Consider the following 20,432-nt stretch of genomic DNA (forward strand, 5'->3'; position numbering starts at 1 on the left):
CTAGTGCCGAACTATGGCACCTCCGCGTTCAACACACATGCAGCCCGGTGACGTCTCCTGCACCTTGATCAAGCAAGGAGGAGGGAGAGGTTGGGGAAGAACTCCAACAGCACGACGGTGTGGTGTCGATGGAGAGACGAGGTCTCCCGGCACGGCTTCCCCAAGCACCGGCAGAGAAGAGGAGGAAGAAGGGCAGGGTTGCGTCGAGGGAGAGGGAGAAGTCTATTTCCCAAGGGCCAAAACCCCTCTCTATTTATAGGAGGTGGGGGAGGGGGGTGCGCCACCCCTAGGGTTCCCCCCTAGGTGGTGCGGCAACCACCAGATGGGAAAGGGGGCGGCGGCTAGGGTGGGAGGGGGTGGCGCACAACCTGGTGGGCCTAAGGCCCACCTGTGCCTAGGGTTGCCCCCTCTCCCCACCACTTGCGCATTGGGCTGGGTGTGGGAGGCGTGTTGGAGAACGTCGCATGGGAAACAAAAAATTTCCTACGCGCACGAAGACCTATCATGGTGATGTCCATCTACGAGAGGGGATGAGTGATCTACGTACCCTTGTAGATCGTACAGCAGAAGCGTTAGTGAACACGGTTGATGTACTGGAACGTCCTCACGTCCCTCGATCCGCCCCGCGAACAATCCCGCGATCAGTCCCACGATCTAGTACCGAACGGACGGCACCTCCGCGTTCAGCACACGTACAGCTCGACGATGATCTCGGCCTTCTTGATCCAGCAAGAGAGACGGAGAGGTAGAAGAGTTCTCCGGCAGCGTGACGGCGCTCCGGAGGCTGGTGATGACCTTGTCTCAGCAGGGCTCCGCCCGAGCTCCGCAGAAACGCGATCTAGAGGAAAAAACGTGGAGGTATGTGGTCGGGCTGCCGGGGAAAAAGTCGTCTCAAATCAGCCCCAATACCTCCGTATATATAGGTTGGAGGGAGGGGACCTTGCCTTGGGGCTCAAGGAGCCCCAAGAGGGTCGTCCGAGTCCAAGGGGGGAAGGCTCCCCCCCCCAAACCGAGTTGGACTTGGTTTGGTGGGTGGGAGTCCTTCCCTTCCTTCCCACCTCCCTTTTTTTTCTTTCTCTTTGATTTTTATCTCTATGGCGCATAGGGCCCTTTTGGGCTGTCCCACCAGCCCACTAAGGGCTGGTGCGCCACCCTTATGTCCTATGGGCTTCCCCGGGGTGGGTTGCCCCCCCCCCACCCCCCGGTGAACTCCCGGAACCCATTCGTCATTCCCGGTACATTCCCGGTAACTCCGAAAACCTTCCGGTAATCAAATGAGGTCATCCTATATATCAATCTTCGTTTCCGGACTATTCCGGAAACCCTCGTGACGTCTGTGATCTCATCCGGGACTCCGAACAACATTCGGTAACCAACCATATAACTCAAATATGCATAAAACAACGTCGAACCTTAAGTGTGCAGACCCTGCGGGTTCGAGAACTATGTAGACATGACCCGAGAGACTCCTCGGTCAATATCCAATAGCGGGACCTGGATGCCCATATTGGATCCTACATATTCTACGAAGATCTTATCGTTTGAACCTCAGTGCCAAGGATTCATATAATCCCGTATGTCATTCCCTTTGTCCTTCGGTATGTTACTTGCTCGAGATTCGATCGTCAGTATCCGTATACCTATTTCAATCTCGTTTACCGGCAAGTCTCTTTACTCGTTCCGTAATACAAGATCCCGCAACTTACACTAAGTCACATTGCTTGCAAGGCTTGTGTGTGATGTTGTATTACCAAGTGGGCCCCGAGATACCTCTCCGTCACACGGAGTGACAAATCCCAGTCTTGATCCATACTAACTCAACTAACACCTTCGGAGATACCTGTAGAGTATCTTTATAGTCACCCAGTTACGTTGCGACGTTTGATACACACAAAGTATTCCTCCGGTGTCAGTGAGTTATATGATCTCATGGTCATAGGAATAAATACTTGACACGCAGAAAACAATAGCAATAAAATGACACGATCAACATGCTACGTCTATTAGTTTGGGTCTAGTCCATCACGTGATTCTCCCAATGACGTGATCCAGTTATCAAGCAACAACACCTTGTTCATAATCAGAAGACACTGACTATCTTTGATCAACTGGCTAGCCAACTAGAGGCTTGCTAGGGACGGTGTTTTGTCTATGTATCCACACATGTAAATGAGTCTTCATTCAATACAATTATAGCATGGATAATAAACGATTATCTTGATACAGGAATTATAATAATAACTATATTTATTATTGCCTCTAGGGCATAATTCCAACAGTCTCCCACTTGCACTAGAGTCAATAATCTAGCCCTCACATCATCATGTGAATTAAATTGTAATAAATCTAACACCCATACAGTTCTGGTGTTGATCATGTTTTGGCCGTGGAAGAGGTTTAGTCAGCGGGTCTGCTACATTCAGATCCGTGTGCACTTTGCATATATTTACGTCCTCTCCCTCGACGTAGTCGCGGATGAGGTTGAAGCGTCGTTTGATGTGTCTGGTCTTCTTGTGAAACTATGGTTCCTTTGCTAAGGCAATGGCACCCGTGTTGTCACAGAACAAGGTTATTGGATTCAGTGCGCTTGGCACCACTCCAAGATCCGTCATGAACTGCTTCATCCAGACACCCTCCTTAGCCGCCTCCGAGGCAGCCATGTACTCCGCTTCACATGTAGAATCTGCTACGACGCTTTGCTTGGAACTGGACCAGCTTACCGCACCCCCATTAAGAATAAATACGTATCCGGTTTGCGACTTAGAGTCGTCTGGATCTGTGTCAAAGCTTGCATCGACGTAACCTTTTACGGCGAGCTCTTCGTCACCTCCATACACGAGAAACATCTCCTTAGTCCTTTTCAGGTACTTCAGGATGTTCTTGACCGCTGTCCAGTGATCCACTCCTGGATTACTCTGGAACCTACCTGCCATACTTATGGCCAGGCTAACATCCGGTCTAGTGCACAGCATTGCATACATGATAGAACCTATGGCTGAAGCATAGGGGACGGAGCGCATATGCTCTCTATCTTCATCAGTTGCTGGGCACTGAGTCTTACTCAATCTCGTACCTTGTAGAACTGGCAAGAACCCATTCTTGGACTGTTCCATTTTGAACCTCCTCAAAACTTTATCAAGGTATGTGCTTTGTGAAAGTCCTATCAGGCGTTTTGATCTATCCCTATAGATCTTAATGCCTAGAATGTAAGCAGCTTCTCCTAGGTCCTTCATAGAGAAACTTTTATTCAAGTAACCTTTTATGCTCTCCAAAAACTCTACGTTGTTTCCAATCAGTAATATGTCATCCACATATAATATTAGAAACGCCACAGAGCTCCCACTCACTTTCTTGTAAATACAAGATTCTCCAACCATTTGTATAAACCCAAATGCTTTGATCACCTCATCAAAGCGTTTGTTCCAACTCCGAGATGCTTGCACCAGTCCATAAATGGATCGCTGGAGCTTGCACACCTTGTTAGCATTCTTAGGATCGACAAAACCTTTGGGTTGTATCATATACAACTCTTCCTTAAGGAAACCGTTAAGGAACGCCGTTTTGACATTCATCTGCCAGATTTCATAATCGAAAAATGCAGCTATTGCTAACATGATTCTGACGGACTTAAGCATCGCTATGGGTGAGAATGTCTCATCGTAGTCAACTCCTTGAACTTGTGAAAAACCCTTTGCCACAAGTCGAGCTTTATAAACGGTCACATTGCCGTCAGCGTCCGTCTTCCTCTTAAAGATCCATTTGTTCTGAATAGCCTTGCGGCCCTCAGGTAATACCTCCAAAGTCCATACTTTGTTCTCATACATGGATCCTATCTCGGACTTCATGGCTTCCAGCCATTTGTTGGAATCTGGGCCCACCATTGCTTCTTCATAATTTGCAGGTTCATTGTTGTCTAACAACATGATTGATAAGACGGGATTACCGTACCACTCTGGAGCAGCACGTGGTCTCGTCGACCTGCGTGGTTCGACAGAAACTTGAACTGGAGTTTCATGATCATCATCATTAACTTCCTCCTCAACCGGTGTTGCAACGACAGAGGTTTCCCCTTGCCCTGCGCCACCATCCAGAGGGATGAGAGGTTCGACAACCTCGTCAAGTTCTATCTTCCTCCCACTCAATTCTCTCGAGAGAAACTCCTTCTCGAGAAAAGCTCCATTTTTAGCAACAAACACTTTGCCCTCGGATTTGAGATAGAAGGTGTACCCAACTGTCTCTTTTGGGTAAACTATGAAGACGCACTTTTCCGCTTTGGGTTCAAGCTTTTCAGGCTGAAGCTTTTTGACATAAGCATCACATCCCCAAACTTTAAGAAACGACAACTTTGGCCTTTTGCCATACCACAGTTCGTATGGTGTCGTCTCAACGGATTTTGATGGTGCCCTGTTTAAGGTGAATGCAGCTGTTTCTAATGCATAACCCCAAAATGATAATGGCAAATCAGTAAGAGACATCATAGATCGCACCATCTCTAATAGAGTACGATTACGACGTTCGGACACACCATTACGCTGTGGTGTTCCAGGTGGTGTTAACTGTGAAACAATTCCACATTGTCTTAAGTGAGTACCAAACTCGAAACTCAGATATTCACCCCCACGATCAGACCGTAGGAACTTGATCTTCTTGTTATGATGATTTTCCACTTCACTCTGAAATTGCTTGAACTTTTCAAATGTTTCAGACTTGTGCTTCATTAAGTAGACATAACCATATCTACTCAAATCGTCAGTGAAGGTGAGAAAATAACGATATCCGCCGCGTGCCTCCACGCTCATCAGACCACACACATCGGTATGTATGATTTCCAACAAGTCACTTGCACGCTCCATTGTTCCGGAGAACGAAGACTTAGTCATCTTGCCCATGAGGCATGGTTCGCACGTGTCAAGTGAATCAAAGTCAAGTGACTCCAAAAGTCCATCAGCATGGAGTTTCTTCATGCGCTTTACACCAATATGACCTAAGCGGCAGTGCCACAAGAATATGGCGCTATCATTGTTAACTCTAACTCTTTTGGTCTCAATGTTATGTATATGCGTATCGCTATCAAGATTCAATATGAACAATCCTCTCACATTCGGTGCATGACCATAAAAGATGTTACTCATAGAAATAGAACAACCATTATTCTCTGACTTAAAAGAGTAACCGTCTCGCAATAAACAAGATCCAAATATAATGTTCATGCTCAACGCAGGCACTAAATAACAATGATTTAAGTTCATCACTAATCCTGATGGTAACTGAAGTGAAACTGTGCCGACGGCGATTGCATCAACCTTGGAACCATTTCCTACGCGCATCGTCACTTCATCTTTCGCCAGCCTTCGTCTATTCCGCAGTTCCTGTTTCGAGTTGCAAATATGAGCAACAGAACCGGTATCGAATACCCAGGCACTACTACGAGAGCCGGTTAAGCACACATCTATAACATGTATATCGAATATACCTGATTTTTCTTTGGCCGCCTTCTTATCTGCCAGATACTTGGGGCAATTGCGCTTCCAGTGACCCATACCCTTGCAATAGTAACACTCCGTTTCAGGCTTAGGTCCAGCTTTGGGTTTCTTCGGCGGATTGGCAACAGGCTTGCCGCTCTTCTTTGAATTACCCTTCTTGCCTTTGCCGTTTCTCTTGAAACTAGTGGTTTTATTCACCATCAACACTTGATGCTCTTTACGGAGTTCAGACTCTGCGACTTTCAGCATCGCAAACAACTCGCCGGGAGACTTGTTCATCCCTTGCATGTTGTAGTTCAACACAAAGCCTTTATAGCTTGGCGGCAGTGATTGAAGGATTATGTCAATGATAGCCTCTTGCGGGAGTTCAATCCCCAGCTCAGCTAGACGGTTTGAGTACCCAGACATTTTGAGCACATGTTCACTGACAGACGAGTTCTCCTCCATCTTGCAAGCGTAGAATTTATCGGAGGTCTCATACCTCTCGATCCGGGCGTTCTTCTGAAAGATAAACTTCAACTCCTGGAACATCTCAAATGCTCCATGACGCTCAAAGCGACGTTGAAGTCCCGGTTCTAAGCCATACAAGACTGCACATTGAACTATTGAGTAGTCCTCCTTACGTGCTAACCAAGTGTTCTTAACATCCTGATCAGCCGTAGCGGGTGGTTCATCTCCTAGCGCAGCATTAAGGACATAATCCTTCTTCCCAGCTTGTAAGATTAGCTTAAGATTATGACCCCAGTCTACAAAGTTGCTTCCATCATCTTTCAACTTAGCTTTCTCTAGGAACGTATTAAAATTCAGGGTGACTGTCGCGTGAGCCATGATCTACAACGCAAATATATTCAAAGTGGACTTAGACTATGTTCAAGATAATTAGAGTTTAACTTAATCAAATTATTTGCTAAACTCCCACTCAAAAAGTACATCTCTCTAGTCATTTGAGTGGTTCATGATCCACTTACACTAGCTCAAGTCCGATCATCACGTGAGTTGAGTATAGTTTCAGTGGTAAGCATCCCTATGCTAATCATATCATCTATATGATTCATGATCGACCTTTCGGTCTCATGTGTTCCGAGGCCATGTCTGCACATGCTAGGCTCGTCAAGCTTAACCCGAGTGTTCCGCGTGCGCAACTGTTTTGCACCCGTTGTATGTGAACGTTGAGTCTATCACACCCGATCATCACGTGGTGTCTCGAAACGACGAACTGTAGCAACAGTGCACAGTCGGCGAGAACACAATTTCGTATTGAAATTTTAGTGAGAGATCACCTCATAATGCTACCGTCGTTCTAAGCAAAATAAGGTGCATAAAAGGATTAACATCACATGAAATTCATAAGTGACATGATATGGCCATCATCACGTGCTTCTTGATCTCCATCACCAAAGCACCGGCACGATCTTCTTGTCACCGGCGCCACACCATGATCTCCATCAACGTGTTGCCATCGGGGTTGTCGTGCTACTCATGCTATTACTACTAAAGCTACATCCTAGCAAAATAGTAAACGCATCTGCAAGCACAAACGTTAGTATAAAGACAACCCTATGGCTCCTGCCGGTCGCCGTACCATCGACGTGCAAGTCGATATTTTCTATTACAACATGATCATCTCATACATCCAATATATCACATCACATCGTTGGCCATATCACATCACAAGCATACCCTGCAAAAACAAGTTAGACGTCCTCTAATTTTGTTGTTGCATGTTTTACGTGGTGACCAAGGGTATCTAGTAGGATCGCATCTTACTTACGCAAACACCACAACGGAGATATATGAGTTTCTATTTAACCTCATCCAAGGAACTCCTCGGTCAAATCCGATTCAACTAAAGTTGGAGAAACCGACACTTGCCAGTCATCTTTGAGAAACGGGGTTACTCGTAACGATGAAACTAGTCTCTCGTAAGCGTACGAGTAATGTCGGTCCAAGCCGCTTCAATCCAACAATACCGCGGAATCAAGAAAAGACTAAGGAGGGCAGCAAAACGCACATCACCACCCACAAAAACTTTTGTGTTCTACTCGAGAAGACATCTACGCATGAACCTAGCTCATGATGCCACTGTTGGGGAACGTCGCATGGGAAACAAAAAATTTCCTACGCGCACGAAGACCTATCATGGTGATGTCCATCTACGAGAGGGGATGAGTGATCTACGTACCCTTGTAGATCGTACAGCAAAAGCGTTAGTGAACGCGGTTGATGTAGTGGAACGTCCTCACGTCCCTCGATCCGCCCCGCGAACAATCCCGCGATCAGTCCCACGATCTAGTACCGAACGGACGGCACCTCCGCGTTCAGCACACGTACAGCTCGACGATGATCTCGGCCTTCTTGATCCAGCAAGAAAGACGGAGAGGTAGAAGAGTTCTCCGGCAGCGTGACGGCTCTCAGGAGGTTGGTGATGACCTTGTCTCAGCAGGGCTCCGCCCGAGCTCCGCAGAAACGCGATCTAGAGGAAAAACCGTGGAGGTATGTGGTCGGGCTGCCGTGGAAAAAGTCATCTCAAATCAGCCCCAATACCTCCGTATATATAGGTGGGAGGGAGGGGACCTTTCCTTGGGGCTCAAGGAGCCCCAAGGGGGTCGGCCGAGTCCAAGGGGGGAAGGCTCCCCCCCCCAAACCGAGTTGGACTTGGTTTGGTGGGTGGGAGTCCTTCCCTTCCTTCCCACCTCCCTTTTTTTTCTTTCTCTTTGATTTTTATCTCTATGGCGCATAGGGCCCTTTTGGGCTGTCCCATCAGCCCACTAAGGACTGGTGCGCCACCCTTATGGCCTATGGGCTTCCCCGGGGTGGGTTGCCCCCCCGGTGAACTCCTGGAACCCATTCTTCATTCCCGGTACATTCCCGGTAACTCCGAAAACCATCCGGTAATCAAATGAGGTCATCCTATATATCAATCTTCGTTTACGGACTATTCCGGAAACCCTCGTGACGTCCGTGATCTCATCCGGGACTCCGAACAACATTCGGTAAGCAACCATATAACTCAAATACGCATAAAACAACGTCGAACCTTAAGTGTGCAGACCCTGCTGGTCCGAGGACTATGTAGACATGACCCGAGAGACTCCTCGGTCAATATCCGATAGCGGGACCTGGATGCCCATATTGGATCCTACATATTCTACGAAGATCTTATCGTTTGAACCTCAGTGCCAAGGATTCATATAATCCCGTATGTCATTCCCTTTGTCCTTCGGTATGTTACTTGCTCGAGATTCGATCGTCAGTATCCGTATACCTATTTCAATCTCGTTTACCGGCAAGTCTCTTTACTCGTTCCGTAATACAAGATCCCGCAACTTACACTAAGTCACATTGCTTGCAAGGCTTGTGTGTGATGTTGTATTACCGAGTGGGCCCCGAGATACCTCTCCGTCACACGGAGTGACAAATCCCAATCTTGATCCATACTAACTCAACTAACACCTTTAGAGATACCTGTAGAGTATCTTTATAGTCACCCAGTTACGTTGCGACGTTTGATACACACAAAGTATTCCTCCGGTGTCAGTGAGTTATATGATCTCATGGTCATAGGAATAAATACTTGACACGCAGAAAACAATAGCAATAAAATGACACGATCAACATGCTACGTCTATTAGTTTGGGTCTAGTCCATCACGTGATTCTCCCAATGACGTGATCCAGTTATCAAGCAACAACACCTTGTTCATAATCAGAAGACACTGACTATCTTTGATCAACTGGCTAGCCAACTAGAGGCTTGCTAGGGACGGTGTTTTGTCTATGTATCCACACATGTAAATGAGTCTTCATTCAATACAATTATAGCATGGATAATAAACGACTATCTTGATACAGGAATTATAATAATAACTATATTTATTATTGCCTCTAGGGCATAATTCCAACAAGGCGCACCAGCCCACCTAGGGGCTGGTTCCCTCCCGAACTAGGCCCATCTAGCCTTTTGGGGTCGTTGCCCCCCTTCGGTGGACCCCCGGGGCCACCTCCGGTGGTCCCGGTGGTCCCGGTACGTTACCGGTGATGCCCGAAACACTTCCGGTGTCCAAACCATCCGTCCTATATATCAATCTTTACCTCCGGACCATTGCGGAGCTCCTCGTGACGTCTGGAATCTCATCCGGGACTCCGAACAACTTTTGGTGACCTCGTATAACAATTCCCTATAACCCTAGCCTCATCGAACCTTAAGTGTGTAGACCCTACGGGTTCGGGAGACACGCAGACATGACCGAGACGCCTCTCCGGCCAATAACCATCAGCGGGGTCTGGATACCCATGGTGGCTCCCACTTGCTCCACGATGATCTCATCGGATGAACCACGATGTCAAGGATTCAATCAATCCCGTATACGATTCCCTTTGTCTGTCGGTATAGAACTTGCATGAGATTCGATCGTCGGTATACCTATACCTTATTCAATCTCGTTACCGGTAAGTCTCTTTACTCGTTCCGTAGCACGTCATCGTGTGACTAACTCCTTAGTCACATTGAGCTAATGATGATGTTCTACCGAGTGGGCCCAGAGATAACTCTCCGTCACACGGAGTGACAAATCCCGATCACGATTCGTACCAACCCAACAGACACTTTCAGAGATACCCGTAGTGCACCTTTATAGTCACCCAGTTACGTTGTGACGTTTGATACACCCAAAGCACTCCTACGGTATCCGGGAGTTGCACAATCTCACGGTCGAAGGAAAAGACACTTGACATTAGAAAAGCTTTAGCATACGAACAATACGATCTAGTGCTATGCTTAGGATTGGGTCTTGTCCATCACATCATTCTCCAATGATGTGATCCCGTCATCAATGACATCTAATGCCCATGATCAGGAAACCATGATCATCTATTGACTAACGAGCTAGCTAACTAGAGGCTTGCTAGGGACACATTGTGATCTATTTATTCACACATGTATTACTGTTTCCTGTTAATACAATTATAGCATGAACAATAGACGATTATCATGAACAAGGAAATATGATAATAACCATTTTATTATTGCCTCTAGGGCATATTTCCAACAGTCTCCCACTTGCACTAGAGTCAATAATCTAGTTACATTGTGATGTATCGAACACCCATAGCAGTATGGTGTTGATCATGTTTTGCTCATGGAAGAGGTTTAGTCAACGGGTCTGCAATATTCAGATCTGTGTGTACTTTACAAATATCTATTACTCCACTCTGGACATGGTCCTGGATGGAGTTGTAGCGGCGTTTGATGTGCTTCGTCTTCCGGTGAAACCTGGGCTCCTTGGCTATGGCAATGGCCCCAGTGTTATCACAGAAGAGTGTCATTGGACCCGACGCGCTTGGAACCACTCCAAGGTCAGTGATGAGCTCCTTCATCCAAATTCCTTCATGAGCCGCTTCTGAAGCAGCTATGTACTCCGCTTCACATGTAGATGCTTCCACGACTTCTTGCTTGCTGCTGCACCAGCTCACTGCCCCACCATTGAAAACATATACATATCTGGTCTGTGACTTAGAGTCATCTGGATCTGTGTCGAAGCTAGCGTCGGCGTAACCCTTTACGACGAGCTCTTCGTCACCTCCATAAACGAGAAACATTTCCTTAGTCCTTTTCAGGTACTTAAGGATATTCTTGACCGCTGTCCAGTGTTCCATACCGGGATCACTTTGGTACCTCCCTACCAAACTTATGGCAAGGTTTATATCAGGTCTGGTACACAGCATGGCATACATTAGAGAGCCTACGGCTGAAGCGTAGGGGACAGAACTCATCTTCTCTCTATCTGCTGCCGTGGTCGGCGACTGAGTCTTACTCAATCTCATACCTTGCAAAACTGGCAAGAACCCTTTCTTTGAGTTTTCCATATTGAGCTTCTTCAATATCTTGTCAAGGTATGTACTTTGCGAAATACCTATGAGGCGTCTTGATCTATCTCTATAGATCTTGATGCCTAATATGTATGCAGCTTCTCCAAGGTCCTTCATTGAAAAACTCTCGTTCAAATAGGCCTTTATGCTCTCCAACATCTCTATATTATTCCCCATCAATAATATGTCATCCACATATAGTATGAGGAAAGCTACAAAGCTCCCACTCACTTTCTTGTACAGACAGGCTTCTCCGTAAACCTGTATGAACCCAAACGATTTAATCACCTCATTAAAGAGAATGTTCCAACTCCGAGATGCTTGCACCAGCCCATAGATGGAGCGCTGGAGCTTGCACACTTTGTTAGCACCCTTAGGGTCGACAAAACCTTCTGGTTGCATCATATACAACTCTTCCTTAAGGTTCCTGTTAAGGAACGCTGTTTTGACGTCCATTTGCCAAATTTCATAATCATAAAAGGCGGCAATTGCTAACATGATTCGGACTGATTTCAGCTTCGCTACAGGAGAGACAGTCTCTTCGTAGTCAACTCCTTGAATTTGTCGAAAACCCTTTGCGACAAGTCGAGCTTTATAAATGGTTACATTACCGTTTGCATCAGTCTTCTTCTTGAAGATCCATTTATTTTCTATGGCTCGCCGGTCATCGGGTAAGTCCACCAAAGTCCATACTTTGTTCTCATACATGGATCCTGATGGGGTTATAGTCTTAGGGTAGGGTCATAGGCCTGCCCTACAGGTCCTACCCAAGGACTACCCTTCATAAGGGATAAGGCCCTTAGTCAGTTTCGACTGAATTAAGGACTTCCCATCATCCAGTCGGTGACGATTCCTCCATCATCCAGTCGGAGATGAGCATTCGGAGCGTATCAAACTTACCGACTGGATTCCACTCTGTACATCATAACCCCCCTGGAGGGCAACGGTCATACGTTTTTATGTACCTTTATTAGCATTTAAGGCATACGTTACCTGTAACGTAGACATTTAATCACCACTACTCCACCCCTGCGCACCGAACCATGGTGAAGGGCAACGCACTCTGTATAAGTCGCCCTTCCCCACTGGTGCGGGGGTTAGCAATTCATTGTAATCCATATTCCACTCGACATCAAGCTCCAAGAGCACTGAGACGTAGGGCTTTTACCTCCACCGTAGATGGGCCTGAACTCATACAACCTCGCCGTAGCTAAGGCTCTGCCCATCCTTTCGTACCCCATACATCTACTGTCAGACTTATACCCACGACAGTTGGCTCCCACCGTGGGGCAGGCGTCTAAGCGACTTCCGGCGAGTTTGCGACTACACCTTTTCATCATGTCATCCGGTGGAGATTTGAGCATGGGTCACGAGATCCTCTTCGGCGCTCTCTCCTTCATCGTCGACGATTCGGCATGGCTTCGGGATGCCCCTCTCGACGACGAGGCGCTCCCCAGTCGCGGGGCTACGCACTTCTGGACCGGCGCCCGCGGCATCCTTCTTCTCCAGCAGTCGGCTCTGGTGTCGACCTTCGCCCCCGTCACGCGCCGCAACAAGCAGTCTCGCCGTCCGTGGCTCCAGCGTTGGGTGCAACACGCCCAGGCGCGCCAGAGCGCGTCTTCACAAGTGGCGGTCCTCGAGTCGGTTGTAGTTGCACCGCCGTCCCAGTGCTCGGACTCAGTTCCGACTGAGTTTCCTTCCGAGTACGTGGGTCGCGGGCCTGCAGCCGAAGTGCACATGGCCAACTCCCATGAAAGCCCCCGCCAAACCGGCCGGAACAAGCACGAGGTCGGCGAAACATCCGGCGCTCGCCGTCAGCCCCGTCATTCTGCCAGTCGGCGTACTCATCAGAGCAGCGTGGAGGTGTTCCGCACACCCGTCCTCAACCTGGCTGCCGCCGCCAAGATAGCCGATTCCCTCCAGCCGACTGATTCAGAGGCTGGTAGAGGGATCGAACAGATCCGTGCCCTGCTGCACACGGTGCAGCAGCAAAATTCGGTGGTTTCTCAGTCGCACAACAGAATCCACAATAGTTCCGTTCGCGCGAACACGCATCGGTCAGTTCACAACCCCGGTTCTCATCAGCGGCACAAGGGAGGCAGCCGTTCCATGAATCCCGAAGATCGTCGCCGTTCACGCATCCCTCCGCGGGGTGGGCCCTACGGCCCCCGACATCATGATAATCGGCGTTCGTTCGGTGACACTCATGATCCAAGGCCTGACGCAAGAGGATATATCGCCCAGAGGAGGGTCGACAGGGGCCGGGCCCACCGCAATGGTCACGATGTAGACCGTCCGAGTGGAAGCAGGACCATCGTCTCTAGCCCCGAGTGTTCCAGTCGAGCCATCCGTTCGGCTGACATCCCTCCCAACTTCCGATTGGCGACGGGGATCAGCAAGTTTACAGGAGAATCCAAGCCAGAAACGTGGCTGGACGACTACCGAGTGGCAGTCCAGATCGGCGGAGGAGACGACCAGGTCGCCATGAAACATATCCCCTTGATGCTCGACGGCTCGGCACGAGCATGGCTAAACCAGTTGGCTCCTTCAAGCATCTATAGCTGGGCAGATCTGGCCCGAGTCTTCATCACGACCTTCGAGGGGACGTGCAAACGCCCTGCTGGTCTCGTGGAGCTCCAGCACTGTGTCCAGAAGCAGAATGAGCCCCTGCGTGATTTCATCCAGCGTTGGACAACCCTCTACCACACGGTGGAGAACGTCACAGAGCACCAAGCAGTCTGCGCTTTCAAAGCAGGCGTGCGGTACAGAGATCTGTACCTGAAGTTCGGTCGAACAGGCGACATCTCCATGAGCAAGATGATGGAGATAGCAGCATGCTATGCGAATGGCGAAGAAGAAGAAGACCGCATTCGTAGCGGCAAGCACAAAGCAGTCGCCGATGGAGATGGGAACAGCACTCGGAAGCAGAAGCAGAAAGCTCCGTCCACTCCTCAAGCAGAGGCCGCAGACGTTACCAATGCCAAGTTCAAGGGCAAGGGGAAGGCTCAGTTCACCCCCAAGAAGAAGAAGTTCGAAAACCACATCCTGGACCAGCCATGTCCAATCCACACGAAGATGGATGAAGAGTGCAACGCCATACTCCGGAAGCATACCACTCGGCAATGTCGCCTCCTGATCCAGGGGTTCGGCGAAGCGCAGCCGAGTGAAAAGGACAATGAACAGGATGAGGAGGACAAGGAGGATCTGTTCCCCCAAGTCCATGCCACGCTGATGATTTTTGCTGACGTTGAAAGCAAGAGTCGACTGAAGTTGGTGAACAGGGAGGTGAACATGGCCACCTCGACAACCCCACGTTCCTCAAATGGTCTCGGACTGTGATCACCTTTGACCAGTCGGATCATCCAGCACACGTACCCACCCCAGGGAGGCAGGCCCTGGTCGTCAACCCGGTGGTGGAAGGAGTCCGACTGCGCAAAGTCCTCATGGACGGCGGCAGCGGCTTGAACATCATGTACGCTGACACTCTCAAGGGGATGGGCATTCCGATGTCCAAACTTAGCAAGGGCAGCATGCAGTTCCATGGAGTCGTCCCTGAACGAAAGGCCAAGTCACTCGGCCAGATCGCGTTGGACGTCGTTTTCGGCTCCGACAAGAACTTCCGCAAGGAGAAACTAACGTTCGAGGTGGTGGACTTCCAGAGTGCGTACCACGCGATTCTGGGCCGCCCGGCGTATGCGCGTTTCATGGCACGTCCATGTTACGTGTACCTGAAGCTGAAGATGCCAGGCCCAAAAGGTGTGATCACTATCACAGGCAATCGGCAGCGGGCCGAGGAGTGTCTGCAGCAGGGATCGAGGATCGCCGATCAACAAATGGCTGTCCTCGAGCTCGACGAGTACAAGAAGACAGTCGACCCCGCTGACTTGATGCGTTTGAAGAAGCCAGCTTCGGAGTCCGCATTCCAGTCAGCGGGGGAGACGAAGAAGGTCAACATCCACCCGACGGACAACACCGCTGCTCCGACGAACATTTCCACCACCCTCGATCCTAAATAGGAAGTCGAGCTCATCCAATTCCTCCGTGAGAACTAGGACATTTTTGCATGGAAGCCCGGTGACATGCGAGGTGTACCCAGGGAGTTGGCTGAGCACCGACTGCATGTGGATCCTGCTGCTCGGCCTGTCTGAGAACGCATGCGTCGGTCCACCGCTCACAAGAGGAAGGCACTCGGCGAAGAGGTGGCTAAGCTTTTGGCAGCCAACTTCATTCGCGAGGTACACCACTCCGAGTGGCTCGCCAATGTTGTCATGGTGCCCAAGAAGGCCAAGTCTCTCTGAATGTTCATCGACTTCAAGCATCTCAATAAGGTCTGCCTGAAAGACCATTTCCCGCTCCCCCGCATCGATCAAATTGTCAATTCGACCGCGGGTTGCGAGCGTTTTTCATTCCTTGATGCCTACTCGGGCTATCATCAGATCCGTCTGTATGGCCCCGATGAATTAAAAACAGCCTTCATCACCCCATTCGGGTGCTTCTGCTACATCACTATGCCATTTGGTTTGAAGAATGCAGGAGCGACCTTTATGCGCATGATCCAAAAATGCCTCCTTGACCAGATCGGTCGAAATGTGGAGGCGTATATGGATGATATCGTAGTCAAGTCATGCAAAGGTTCCGACCTGCTGACTGACTTGGCAGAAACATTCGCCAACCTTCGTAGGTATGATATCAAGCTCAACCCGGCCAAGTGTTCATTCGGTGTTCCCAGCGGAAAGTTACTCGGTTTCTTCGTTTCTGAACGAGGAATTGATGTCAACCCCGAAAAGATCGAGACCATCGTCCGAATGGAGCGGCCGGTCAGAAGAGACGATGTTCAAAGGCTCACAGGTTGCCTGGCGGCTTTGAGCAGGTTTATCAGTCGACTCGGCGAGAAGGCACTTCCTCTGTACCGACTCATGAAAAAGTCAGATACTTTCGAGTGGACAAACGAAGCCCAAATCGCATTCGATGACCTCAAAGTCCTACTTTCCACCCAGCCGGTTCTTACTGCTCCGCTCAGTAAAGAACCCCTTCTTCTGTACATCGCGGTTACAAATCAAGTCGTCAGCACTATTCTCACAGTCGAACGCGAAGAAGAAGGCAAAGCATACAAGGTTCAGCGGCCAGTGTATTATGTCTCCGAAGTCGTGACTCCTTCCAAGCAGAGGTATCCCCACTATGAAAAACTTATCTACAGGATTTACATGACTGCGAAGAAGGTGGCTCATTATTTCCAAGACCACTCGGTGTTTGTTGTTTCTGATGCTCCGTTGTCGGAAATCCTCCACAATCGGGATGCATCGGGCCGAGTGGTGAAGTGGGCGATGGAGATGTTATACTGCGACATCAAGTTCGAGGCCAAGAAAGCTATAAAGTCTCAAGCTCTGGCTGACTTCATAGCAGAATGGGTAGAACAACAGCAACCGACCCACATCTACTCGGCTCATTGGACAATGTTCTTCGATGGGTCCAAGATGTTGAATGGCACCGGCGCTGGCGTTGTGATCATATCGCCAAAGGGTGACAAACTCAAGTATGTGTTATAGATACACTTTGATTCCTCCAACAATGAGGCAGAGTATGAGGCTCTCCTTTATGGATTATGCATGGCCATCGCACTCGGCGTCCGTCGCCTGATGGTCTACGGCGATTCAGATTTGGTAGTCAATCAAGTGATGAAGGAGTGGGACGTAAGGAACCCCACCATGACCACATACTGCAATGCAGTGAGGAAGCTCGAGAAAAAGTTTGAAGGTCTGGAACTCCACCATGTTCCGCGTCTGAAAAACCAAGCGGCTGATGAATTGGCGAAACTTGGATCCACTCGGAGACCAGTCCCGAGTGACGTCTGCCTCGAGCACCTTCACCTTCCCTTAGTTAAAGAAGATCCTTTCACAGAAGAACCAGTACAATCAAAGAGCTCCACAGATCCGACTGAAGTCGAAGTCCCTGCTGTGGTTGATTTGATCATGGAGATTCTTGCCATCACCCCCGATTGGACTGTGTCGTTCATTGCATACATCCTGAGGCAAGAATTACCAGAAGACGAAGTCCAAGCCAGACAGATCATCCGCAGGTCAAAGTCGTTCACTGTCATTGATGGCCAGTTGTACAAGGAAAGTGTTTCAGACGTCCTTCAATGATGCATCTCCCCTGAGGAGGGACAGTTAATCCTGGAAGAAATTCACTCGGGAACCTGCGGTCATCATGCCTCCTCAAGGGCAATCGTCGCCAAAGCATTCAGAGCTGGCTTCTTTTGGTTGCAGGCGAATGAAATGGCGAAGCATATGGTCGGCAGATGCGAAGGCTGTCAGTTCTACTCGAACAAATCCCACAAGCCAACGTCCGCGTTGAAGACAATCCCTCTTGTTTGGCCGTTTGCAGTGTGGGGGTTAGATACAGTCGGTCCATTTAGGACAGGCCAAGGGGGATTCACACATCTGTTGGTGGCAGTCGACAAGTTCACAAAGTGGATTGAAGCCAAGCCCATCAAGAAGCTCGACGCCCTTACAGCCATCAAGTTTGTCAGGGACATCATCTCCAGATTCGGGGTGCCGCACAACATAATCACTGACAATGGCACAAACTTTGACTCGGATAGATTCAAAGGTTTCTATACAGGCCAAGGTATCCGAGTGGATTTTGCATCTGTGGCGCATCCCCAAACAAACGGGCAAGCAGAGCACGCGAATGGACTTATTCTGCAAGGTTTGAAGCCTCGACTCCTGCGAGAAGTGGGACATGCTGCCGGCGCATGGGTCACCGAACTGCCTTCGGTGCTGTGGGGTCTCCGCACAACCCCAAATAGATCTACAGGGCGATCCCCGTTCTTCCTCGTTTATGGAGCAGAGGCGGTCCTTCCGAGTGATTTGCTTCACAATGCTCCACGAGTTGAACTCTTCTCCGAAGCCGAAGCAGAGCAAGCAAGGCAAGACGGAGTGGATCTTCTAGAAGAGGAGCGTGAGATGGCACTGACTCGCTCAACCATTTATCAACAAAATCTGCGGCGCTTTCACGCACGACACATCAGGAGTCGTACATTCCAAGCAGGCGACCTGGTGCTCCGAGTGGATCAGCAGAGACCTCACAAGTTGGCTCCCGCCTGGGAAGGACCCTTCATCATCTCCAAGGTGCTGAACAATGGAGCATATCGACTCTACAACCTCGACAGAGAAACGGACAAGCCGCGAGCATGGAACGGAGATCTCCTGAAGCACTTCTATATGTGACCGTCGACTGAAGCAATGTAAAGAACAAGCACCGTTGAAGTAATACAAAGCAGATTGGATTTTTTGCAGATTCTTCCGCGTTCGCAGACTCCGGTCTCAAAAAAAACTTAGCCGCGCTCCAGAATCACCTAAGTACTAACTTTCTCCGAGTGTGCGCTAAACGTCGCACTCGGAGACTTAGCTGCGATCAAGAATCGCCTAAGTACAAACTTTCTCCGAGTGTGCACTAAACGTCGCACTCGGGGACTTAGCTGCGATCCAGAATCGCCTAAGTACAAACTTTCTCCGAGTGTGCACTAAACGTCGCACTCGGGGACTTAGCTGCGATCCAAAATCGCCTAAGTACAAACTTTCTCCGAGTGTGCACTAAACGTCGCACTCGGGGACTTAGGTGCGATCCAGAATCGCCTAAGTACAAACTTTCTCCGAGTGTGCACTAAAAGTCGCATTCGGGGACTTAGCTGCAATCCAGAATCGCCTAAGTACAAACTTTCTCCGAGTGCGCACTAAACGTCGCGCTCGGGGACTTAGCTGCGATCCAGAATCGCCTAAGTACAAACTTTCTCCGAGTGTGCACTAAACGTCGCACTCGGGGACTTAGCTATGATCAAGAATCGCCTAAGTAAACAGCTTCCTTCGAGTGTATCCTAGAGATCCACTCGGAGGCTTAGCAGACCCTCATCAAGGCTCATGTAGATGTCAAGACAACTGACAATTACATGAGTAGCAACTCGCTCCGAGTGCGACCTTACGGTCGCGCTTTAAAAACTTAGCCGCGATCCAGAATTGCCTAAGTACTAACTTTCTCCGAGTGTACGCTAAACGTCGCACTCGGAGACTTAGCTGCGATCAAGAATCGCCTAAGTACAAACTTTCTCCGAGTGTGCACTAAACGTCGCACTCGGGGACTTAGCTGCGATCCAGAATCGCCTAAGTACAAACTTTCTCCGAGTGTGCACTAAACGTCGCACTCGGGGACTTAGCTGCGATCCAGAATCGCCTAAGTACTAAATTTCTCCGAGTGTGCACTAAACATCGCACTCGGGGACTTAGCTGCGATCAAGAATCGCCTAAGTACAAACTTTCTCCGAGTGTGCACTAAACGTCGCACTCGGAGACTTCTCTGCGATGAAGAATCGCCTAAGTAAATAGTTTCCTTCGAGTGTATCCTAGAGACCCACTCGGAGGCTTAGTAGACCCTCATTGAGGCTCATGTAGATGTCAAGACAACTGACAATTACATGAGTAGTAGACCCTCATTGAGATTCATGTAGATGTCAAGACAACTGACAATTACATGAGTAGCAACTCGCTCCGAGTGCGACCTTACGGTCGCGCTTTAAGACTTAGTTGTGATACCGAATCGCCTAAGTAAAGAAACCCCTTCGAGTGTATCCTAGAGATCCACTCGGAGGCTTAGCACACCCTCCTTGAGGCTCATGCAGATGTCAAGACAACTGACAATCACATGCTCCGCATGTTTGCCATTGGCTTCACCAAGAAACGCCAAACAAAAACCACGAGCCAAAATCGTGTCAACAATTCTTTCGCAAAGGAAGAGCAAAATATTCGGTTCCAGTTCAAAGTTGGTTTAAAGATAGTCGGTTCGGTGTAGATCAAGCTTATCCACACCGAACCATGAATGTGACGGCCAACAGCAGTGGCCAAAGTTTGATACAAGTAACACTCGGCATACCGAGGTAAAAGTTTCCTCAAGCATCGTCAGGACTGGCACTGGGACTGGCAGGCTCCACGAAAGTGTCGAGGTCGATCCCGTCTGCGATGCGAGTGGCGCTCTCAAGGAAGGTCTCCATGAAATCTTCGAATCGAAGCTTCTTGGTGTTGGCGACCTG

This window comes from Hordeum vulgare, chromosome 5H, assembly GCF_904849725.1.
Source record: "Hordeum vulgare subsp. vulgare chromosome 5H, MorexV3_pseudomolecules_assembly, whole genome shotgun sequence".
Classification (NCBI taxonomy): domain Eukaryota; kingdom Viridiplantae; phylum Streptophyta; class Magnoliopsida; order Poales; family Poaceae; genus Hordeum; species Hordeum vulgare.